Source organism: Ovis aries, chromosome 14 (assembly GCF_016772045.2).
Source record: "Ovis aries strain OAR_USU_Benz2616 breed Rambouillet chromosome 14, ARS-UI_Ramb_v3.0, whole genome shotgun sequence".
NCBI lineage: Eukaryota > Metazoa > Chordata > Mammalia > Artiodactyla > Bovidae > Ovis > Ovis aries.
In genome coordinates this window covers 63,572,067-63,582,670 of record NC_056067.1, presented here as the reverse complement: position 1 = coordinate 63,582,670, position 10,604 = coordinate 63,572,067, and the positions used below count along the sequence as shown (strand labels likewise).

General features: G+C 47.4%; 1 pseudogene; it reads left to right on the top strand.

The window, feature by feature from the left end:
* The first annotated feature begins 3,750 nt into the window (after positions 1–3,750).
* On the top strand, positions 3,751–7,941 carry LOC101101876 (killer cell immunoglobulin-like receptor 2DL4; annotated as a pseudogene).
* The last annotated feature ends 2,663 nt before the right edge of the window (positions 7,942–10,604 follow it).

The following is a 10,604-nucleotide window of genomic DNA, read 5'->3' as shown; positions in this document are numbered from 1 at the left end:
GATGAACAAGGAGGCCTGTGTGCTGCGATTCATGGGGTCACAAAGAGTCGGACACGACTGCGCCACTGAACTGAACTGAACTGAACTGAACTGTTGTCCTAGTGTGATTAGATTGACTAGTTTTCTGTGAGTATGGTTTCAGTGTGTCTGCCCTCTGATGCCCTCTTGCAACACCTACCATCTTACTTGGGTTTCTCTTACCTTGAGCATGGGGTATCTCTTCACGGCTGCTCCAGCAAAGCACAGCCACTGCTCCTTACATTGGACGAGGGGTATCTCCTTACCAACGCCGTTCCTGACCTTCAACATGGGGTAGCTCCTCTGGGCCCTCCTGCACCTGCGTAGCCACCACTCCTCAGGATGCTCCTCCAGGCCACCGGCCCTGGCCTCGTGCGTGGGTGGCTCCACCCAGCTGCCGCCCCTGGCCTCAGGTTCGGCAGCTCAGGGGATCACAAAGAGTCAGACATGACTGAGGGCCTAAACTATTCTCACGGTTCTGAACTTGAAAGGTATAACACTTTCCCATTCATATAGAGATAAAAAGTGGCAGAACAAACAAAACCTTTTGTCTTGTCATTAAACAGACATTAAGACCAGAGCTGCATGGATAGCTTCAAGAACAAAGGATTCCAGGATTAAAAGATTTCCACAGTGGAAGGGATATAAGTATAGTTATGGCTGATACATGTTGATGTACGGCAGAAGCCATCTCAGAATTTTAATTGTCCTTAAATTAAAAATAATAAAATAAGGGGGAAAAAGCTTGCAACAGGACTTCCCTGGTGGTCCAGTGGTTGGGAATCTGCCTGCCCATGTGGAGAACATGGGCCCGATCCCAGGACCGAGAAGATTCCACATGCCTCAGGGCAGTTAAACCAGTGGGCTATAAGCCCATGTGCCTAGAGCGGGTGTTCCACAACAAGAGAAGCCACAGCAATGTGACACCTGCACCACAGCAAAGAGCTGCCCCTTCCCACATCTAGAGACAGCCTGTGCACAGTGACAAAGACCCAGCACAGCCATTAATTAGTTAATTAAAACATTGCAACAACCAGCTACACATCCTCCTCTTATAGTGTGTGTGTGTAAGTGTGAAAGTGTGAGTTCACACGTGGGTATTTAATCTGTATTGTACTCTCTTCCCTTGGAATTTTCTTCCCAAGGGCTAGGGTTATTTTACATTCAGTAAACACTGTTTGACCATCCCTTTCACTCCCCAAAAAGCACATCTAACTCAAGTAAGATGATTCTTTGGGGCACAATTTCACGATCTCATTGGTCTGCCAGCTTTCCAAATTAAGTCACTATTCCTTTCCTGAAGACCTCATCACTCTTTCCCTTGACAAGCAACGTGAGGGTGGATTCAGAGCACATTCATGAGACATTAGCAGAGGTGTCATTCGTTTTAGACAGAATCCATAGACGTCTCTCTCACAGTTGATATCTGTGGTTTAAAGGAAGATACACAGATGGTCAACAGGCATATGAAAAGTTGCTCAGCTTTGCTCATTAGTAGAGAAAGGCCATTTGACCCTGCAAGCAGGTATCGCCTCATAATGAGCAGAATGGCCATCACTAAACAGTTGGCGAATAATAGATGCTGGAGAGGGTGTGGAGAAGTGGGAAACCCTCTTACACTGTTTGGGAAGTGTAAACTGCTGCAGCCACTGTGGAAAACAGTATGGAAGTTCCTCAAAAACGTAAAAACAGAGTTTCCATATGATCCAACAATTCCAATCCCGAGCATATATCTGGTAAAAAACTATACCTTGAAAAGATTGATGCACCCCTATGTTCATAGCAGCAAAACTTACAATAGCCAAGACATGGGGACAGCCTAATTGTGCATCGACAGATGAATGGATAAAGAAGATGTATATGCTTATACACACAGAGAATGGATGCCACTCAGAAATTTAAAAATGAAATCATGCCATTAGCAGCAGCATGAATGGACCTGGAGATTAACATATTAAGTGAAGTAGACAGAAAGAGAAAGACAATTTTCCTGTGATATCACCCGTATGTGGAATCTAAAAGGAACATGAAGACACTCACAGACATAGAGAACAGGCTTGTGTTTGCCAAGGAGGGAAGGACTGGAAGCTTGGGATTAGTAGATGAAATCTCTTTATACATAGAATGGATAAAGAATGAGGTCCTACAGTATGGCACACGGAATTCTATTCAGTATCTTGCCATAAATCATAATGGAAAAAATACATATGTCAAGCTGAATGATTTTGCTGTACGTCAGAAATAAACTATACTTGAATACATTTTTTTAATTTTTAAAAATTTGTGGTTTATATATCTGCAATGAAACATTACATGGCGGTAAAAATGCACAAACTGAAATGACAAAGAATACAGATCAATTCTGAAACATGATAGTAAGTAAATAAAAGGACATTTTAAGATGGGTGACTCTACTGTTACTCCATTACATACATAATGATCAAGAGGAGACCAGATTTGTTACTTAGGGAGCATCAAAATGTTAACAACCCCACCCCCAGAAAAACGGTGTGTAATCATTGCCCTTACTGAGCTTCCTTCCTGTCTATGAACAACAGTCGAACTGGGTGTATGTCTGCCCTTGGCGTCCTGAAACAGCTGGGCCATTGTGTCCCAGCTTGGAGTTGATTGTTGTGGACACGCCCCTCACTCAAGTATTCTGGAGCTTGGAAGTCTCTACTTGACATATTTCGTGTTCATCTGAGTATCTAGGAAGTAAGGTGGTCCACCTTTTCAGGCAGAACAATTCTCCTCCCAAGAAAAACACCACAGTCACCTTTACACACGTTATCTTTGTGTACATGTGTGGTCGTTGGATTGGAAAGGGAGGAAGAGAGAGAGACAGAGAGAGTGTTGTGTGTGTAAAGTCTCCACTCATAGTCATGAAATAATTTCAGATGAAGAAGAATCAGACAAAGGCAAATATCACATTATATCACTTATTTTGATACCTAAAAACCTGAACTTATTTACGAAACAGACTCACAGAGAAGGAACTACGGTCACAAGGGGGGATAGTGTCAGGGTGAGGTTAGTTTGGAAGTTTGGGATTGACGTATACACAATGCTCTATTTTAATGCATGACCACAAGGACCTACTGTATAAAACAGAGAATTCTACTTAATATTCTGTAACTACCTAAGTGGGAAAAGACTTTGAAAAGCCGCAGATGCATGTATATGTGTAACTGAATCACTTTGCTGTACACCTGAAACTAACACAGTTAGTTAATTCCTTACTCACATATATTACAATGTAGAATACTGTAATATTTTCAAAGAGCCATAAAACGCATGTCTGGTCCCCTCATAAGAATGCAGAATGAAAGTCTCTATTAATGAGTCTTTAATTGGTAACCTGCACTGAGCCTGAAACATGATGTGGGTACATGTGATTTCTCTTCTGCAAAGAGTTAAGGTAAATGAGATTTATCATGAACTTAGAAAATGCATCCTGCATGCTATACACTGAATCACGGTTATTACTTCCTAAAGGCAGCAAGATCTGTTCGAATCCTCTTAGGTTTACAGTGTTTAGGGAAACAAAAAGTGACGATCGGGTCATGAGGCAGGCTCAGTGATGCGGCTCAGGTCAGACTTCAATCCCTGGCGTGAGAAGAGGCAGGCCATCTTCCCATGTGACATGAGCCAGACTGACTGTACCAACAACACTGACCGCCTTCTGCATCCTGTGACTCAGTCAGCTTTGCTCAGTTCTGCCTCCTGTCTCATAGAAGCAGAGCCATGTGCCCCACACTCCTCAGCCTCCTGAGACTCAGTGAGTCTGCAAAGAGTCAGAAAGGGTTATGGTGAAAATAGGGGGGTCCTCATACCACTGACCAGGTTCCCTGGATGAGGGTGCAAGGAATGTGGGGTCCATCGGGACAAGCCAACTCTGACGTGCTTTTCCTTCTAGGATTCTGTGTGAGTCTGAGGATCTGGGCAGCTGTGGGTGAGTCCTCCCGTCCCTTATTTCTCTGTTGAGCAGAGCAGTTGGGGCTGATGTACATGACACTGGGGACCGGGATGAGACCCCTGTCAGTACAGTGAGAACCATACGTCCTGTCGATCCCAAGTCTCTTTGGGCCTTGATACTCATTGTCACTCCCCACAGAGGTTAGCCCAGCTCTGGACTCTGTACCTGAAGGGGCACAGTGAAGTCTGCTAGCTAGGAGCTGGGCCCACTAAGTACCATTTCAATCATGAGAGGGGAGCAGAGGCTGTACCCACAGACCCCTGTCAGACAGGTGGCTCCTGGCCTCTCCAACCAGCCCGTAACAACAGGATCTGCAGGAGCACCCACTAGAGCTGACCCCAGGGAAGGGTCTGGACATCAGGCAGGGCCACATGGACCTTGTCACACATTTGATGTAGGTTAGCTAACAAAGGAGCGAGGGAAAGATTTGCTTCCTTCTCTGCAGGCAAGTGGCTTTCTCACTGCTTAGTTGTGTTAGTGTTAGTCGCTCTGTCAAGTCTGACTCTTTGTGACCCCATGGACTGTAGCTCACCAGGCTCCTCTATGCATGGGATTCTCCAGGCAAGAATGCAGGAGTGGGTTGCCATTTCCTTGACCAGGGGATCTTGCCAACTCAGAGACTGAACCCTACTTTCCTGTATTGCAGGAAGATTCTTTACCATTTGAGCTACAACAAAGGCAACAGGGAAGTCCTTTCCTTCTTGTCTAGGCATCAATTTTTGGTGATGTTTTCTTTTGCCTGCATTGTGCAGCTTGCAGGATCTTAGTTCCCTCATCAGGGATTCACCTCGGGCCCTTGGCAGAGAAAGTGCTGAGTTCTAACCACTGGACCACCAGGAAATCCCCAGTGTTTTGTGTTTTGAGAGAAAGTTTCTCAATTTTTTGTCAACTCAAGGAGTGATGAGAATCACGTCAGAGAATCATATTCTTAGAACCTCATGATGTCCGTCCTGCATTGACTGTGTCTCTGTCTGTCCCCAGACCCCAGGTGTCCCTGAGCGTCAGGGTGATGCACTTTAGGGGAGGAGAGTTGGAAGAATTGAAGGGGAAGTGCCTTCGGAGGCAGTGGGGAAAGGGGATCATTCCTATGTTTCTCTCAAAGCCTGTGTCTCCTTCTCTCCTAGGTGAATGTGAGAAGCCCTCTTTGTCAGCCTGGCCAAGCCCCGTGGTTCCCTTAGGACCGACTGTGACTCTTCAGTGTCACTCTGGTCCTCCATTTGTGATATTCAGACTGTTCAAAAGAGATGGGACCCATTTGTCCGAGCTCCAGGGACATCATTTCAACACCTTCACCCTTGGCTGGTGACCAGAGAACATGCCGGGTCCTACACACGTTCTGGAGCTGACTGGTCTTGCTCTGTGTGGTCTGATGTCAGTGACCCCCTGAAGATTGTGGACACAGGTAGGAGGGGTCCAACCCAGCTCGGGACACCCATGCCTGCAGGCAATCCTACCCTAGGTCCTTGTGTCCGTGCTGCTGAAGACTTCCTCAGGATTCCCAGCCAGAACCAAACCAAGGAAAGAGAAACAAGTCTGAGAGTTACCTGCCACCCAGTAGGGAGCTGTAATCACATATGAAGGAGCTGGGGTCCCAGTTAAGACCAAGTCACCCCAGGAATGTTTCCAGAGGTATGAAGTGGGGGTCAGAGGTGGGGAAATGTTCACTTTTTTCTCCACCTCCTTCCCAATCTCCTGCCAATCATCACCCACATTCTAGGAGACGAGTGTGAAGGGAACCAGGGTATGTATTATACCTGGTATGTATTCTACCAGAGAAGCAGACCACCCCAGGCCCCCACCATGCATAATAGGGATGGGATGAAGTTAAGAGCACTGCAACCTACTCCAGTATTCTCAGCTGCAGAATCCCATGAACAGAGGAGCATGGCAGGGTACAGTCCATGGGGCCCCACAGAGTCAGATGCAATTGAAGTGACTGAGTATGTATGCATGAAGCTGAGAGCAGATCCCACAGCTAAAGAGCTTAGAATAAACACAGAGGAGGCTGGAGGTCTTGAGCAAAGAAAAACAGAAAAGCATGAGCCAGAGCCTGGCTTTCCTGCTTCATGGGGAGTTTTTTTACACCTTCAGATGTCAGGGGAAGTGTCGAGGTGGGGTGACTCACTGAAGCTCACAACCTCTTTGCTCCTAGGTATGTTCCCAAAACCCTCCATCTCAGGCCACCCAGGCCCCCTCGGGCATGCGGGAGAGAATGTGACCCTCCGCTGTCACTCATCGATGCTGCTTGACAGATTCATCCTGCACAGAAAAAGCAACACAGGGCAGTTCCAGAGACGTGGAGAGACGCTCACTGGTGGGGATGCCCCTGCTGACTTCTCCATTGGCCCCATGACTGTGGGTAGTACGGGCACCTACAGATGCTACAGCTCTCTCAGCCACTCCCCCTATGAGTGGTCACTTCCCAGCAAGCCCGTGGACATCATCATCACAGGAGAGTGTGGCCAGACTAGTCCCTTCTGCTCTCTGTGTCACAGAAGGTCTGGTGTCCAGTCCAGCATCAGTACCGGGAGAAAATGACAGGCGTGCAGAGACACTCACAAACTCGGGAGAGGGAACAAACCAGAGAGAGAGGAGCTGTGAAAGCAGAAGGGAAAAGAGAACAGAGTCCCTGCCGTGTACTAAGGGAAAGACACAGCCAGAGACAGAGTGAAGGAGCGAGAACATGAAAGAATGATCACGGAGAAAAATGTACGAGAGCAGGGACGTGGGCAGTTCCCTGCTCAGGCAGCCACTGATGGCTGGTTAAGGGGTTGGTTTCCCATTTTCATGTCAGAGCTCCCTTCCTCTGTCAGCGGCACATGTGGTACCAGACACACTGCAGTCTGGCTCCTGGGTGATTGAGATGGAGGTAGACACCCTGACGTTGCTCAGCCTCGTGGTTTCACAAAGAGGGGGAGTGGTCCCTCCCACCCTCCCGCTGAGGAGTCCCTTCCAGCCCCTGGTGGTGGACATGGCAGCACTGAACACACCCTCAAGAACGAAGTGGTCAAAGATCAAATGATATTCTGGCAATTTCTACTCCATAATCTTTTCTTCTGGGTCAATGCCATGTTTTCTGATAGTCCCAGCAGTAGTTAGTAAGTTCTGTTTATTTCAAGAGAAACGCACATTATTTATTTTTTAAATTTATTTTTTATTTATGTTTGTTGAAGTCTAGTTGATTTCAGATGTTGTTAATTCCTGTTGTACAACAGAGTGATTCAGTTAGTCATATACATATATACTCTTTCTTTAAAAAGGACATTAAATGACAATCCATTTTAAAAATTATTAATTTGTTCAAAAGGATTTTAAAAGATACTCCATTTTTACAGTTATTTCTGAGTGTTTCCCTGTGCCGGGTATCCCTTGCTGTGGGTCTTTCTCTCCTGGTGGTGGGCGGCCTTCTCACTGCAGTGCCTCTCTTGTTGCACACTTCCAGCTTTAGTCCTCTATTTAGGACTAGACTTACTTTGTGCTCTGAGATCAAGGTCTCTTCCTTGCAGGTTGGTATGAAAAACCCTCTCTTTCACCTCAGGGGAGCCCTGTGATGAGGTCAGGGAGAAGGTGACCTTGGTCTGCAGCTCCGAGAGCGCCTTTGATCAGTTTCATCTGCTCAGGGATGGGGAGAACCTTGGGGCCCACATGCTGGAGGGCGGGTCCCCCGCGGAGCACTCCAGGCAGAGTTCCCTCTGGGTCCTGGGACCCCAGCTCACAGCGGGGTCTACAGGTGCTACGGCTCCTTCACTTGATCTCCCTACTCGTGGTCAGACTCCAGTGACCCACTGTTCCTGTCTGTCACAGGTGAGGAACCTGTTCCTGGCCCATGCTTTTTTGTTCCTCTTCAGTTGCTATGTTGTGTCCAACTCATTGCCGCCCCGTGGGCTGCAGCACGACAGACTCTTTTGTCCTTCACTGTCTCCTCCTCGTGGATCACAGCCTTTTAGTGGTGAAGGGGCCTTCTTACATCAGGGAAGCTCTGAGCCAGTCAAGCAGGGCCAACTGGACAGATGGTTCATAGTGAAGAGTCCTGGCAAAACGTGGTCCCCTGGAGGAGGAAATGGCAACCCATTCCAGTATTCTTGCCTGGATAACCCATGAAGAGTCCCATGTTTACAATACACTAAATCTCATTGCAGCAGTCAAAAGGCTGTCTAGCTTTTCCCATAATATCTTACTGTATCACTGAGCTCCTTCTCAAGGTCTCCATGCTGGCGTCAGGGGACCTTAGGGCTTCTGGAGAAATGGAGGCAATGAGAACCAGAGAGGAAGAGAGATGGTAGATGGCATCTCAACCCTCTCCCACCTCCTGTATGGATGCTCCACTCACAGTCCTGTCTATCCAGACATATAAAGAAAAGGGTCAGGGTAGACCCAGGAGAAGGAGAGGCTGGGCTCATTCAGGAGGATCCGAGATTGCATTGGCCCCTTGCTCTTAGTGTTTTCCCAGTAGCACCTCTGACATACATGTGATTTTCCAATTAAGGAGCATTGATACTCATTCCTGGAGTAAAGAAGATATCTCTTGCTTATAGCTGTCTTTCATTGTCAGGCATATCCTTCTCACCTCCTTCCACCATCTCTTCTCCAAGATGGAGGCTCTACTCAACGCATTCACAGTGAGGGACCAGAAGTTCTCCCCTCCCCATCACTCCTCTGAGGGATGACAAAGTCAAGGACAGGCAGGAGGTTAACCTCCCAGAAACAAAAGTCCTCCTTTGGTGGGGTGAGGAAGGTTACTGTTCATCCCTTCTGGCTTTCTCCCCAGGATCCACTACAAGTACTTGCCCATCAACCATGGATCCACACACCACAGAAGGTAAGCAAGATGGTCTCCTATCTCAGCAAATTTCTGAGAAGACAGAGCGTTCCTGTGTGAGTGTTGGCTCTGCTGCCTCCCAGCTCTGTGATTTTGGGCCTCTAAAAGTCCTGTCATGTCAGCATTTGAAATCATGGTCTGTATTAAAACCAGAGGGGGCATTGAGTTTCTGATTCTCTGGAACTGGGAATTTCTACATTGAACAAAGTGAGACAGAGTGACTTGACCCCAAGCTAAGGGAGATGCTTATCGTCCCTCCACCAGCATGTTTGGGGAAGGATGGGGGAACAAGGGGAGGATTTTAGGGAGCACCTTCAATATGCACTATCTTTCTGCTAGTGTTTTATGAAAAAAACATTCCACAGTTCAGAAATAGAAGTGTCATGTCTTCTTGAGGATTCCATTCCAAGTCTATGTGGATGGAAGGGAAAATATATGGATGATTAAAGCAGTCCCCATTCATACGAAAGCACCATGCCTTGTCATATGGGCAGCAGAGAAAAACTGCATCAGTGCCCGGGGGACCTGGTTTCAGACCGCTGCTGGTCTTCCATGGCCTCTTTACTCCATCCCCTGCTAGCATCTCTCCTGGATGCTTTGGTGCCTCCTGGGAAGTGGAGACCATATTGATCAGGTTGAGAGCTGCTGACACACTTTGACACAAGGATACAACAGCTCCTGTGTGTAGGGGCAGGGTGTATGCAACGGATAACCAGACCTTCTTCCGTTGGCTTGTTGGCAGAAGCACGGCTTCCTCAAGGCCACTCCAGCCAGCTGCACCTTCTCCTTAGGCTCTCCATAGCCTTCATCTATACCAGCATCTTCCTCGCTGTTCTTGTCTGTCACTGGTTCCCCACAAAGTATGAAGAGCCAAACTGTCACTGGTGTTCTACCCACAATCGCAAGTCTGAAGGAGGGAAGTGCAGCGTCATCCGACCCAGGGGGAAGTGGGCTTATAGCAGGGAATGGCGTTTTCACTTCCTGTAGGTTAAAAACTGATTTCCAGTGTTGTAATCCCTGAGGCATTATCTTCCAGAGGACAATGGAACCATGTTTGTTTTATGACAATATGTGTCAATTGATTAATTAATTAATTTTTAAAAATATACAATATTGTGTTGGCTTTCCATACATCAACATGAATCCACCATAGGTATACATGTGTTCCACAGCCTGAACCTCCCTCCATCTTCCCTCCCCCTACCAGCTGCATCAGGACTCAGCTGCAGCATGGGAGATTCTCACTGCAGTGCTTTGGTGCAGTTCAAGTCTCCTGAGCTCCTGGCTCAGCAGTTGCAGCATTGAGGATAGTTGCTTCAAGGGATGTGGGATCTCAGTTCCCCTACCAGGGATAGAACCCACACTCTCTGCATTGGAAGGTGGACTCTTAATCACTGGGCTCCAGGGACATTCCAAGCCCTGTTCTTCCCTTCAATACAGTCATCTGTTCTTCTCCCCTTTATGATCTTCTGAATCTGCTGATACGCATTAGAGGATGGTCCATAACGGAAGATGTAGGATGGGCTCCGTGGGTTTGCACAGATTCCTGTGGGAGTCCATCGGTGGCTGGGCTTGTATATGGGGTGGTTTTAATTTTTTTTTTTTAATTTAGCGGAGTAGACAGACTCAGCAACCTGGGGCACATGCATGCTTTTTTGTCGTTGATGTTCCCGCCACAGATATGGAAGTCTAGAAGAATCGCCCCCACCCCAAGAGCCTTGAGTCTGTTCCATTCGCAGATGTTGCCTTCACGGAAGGAGGGCCCAAGGAAGACAGAACAGTGAACGGCAA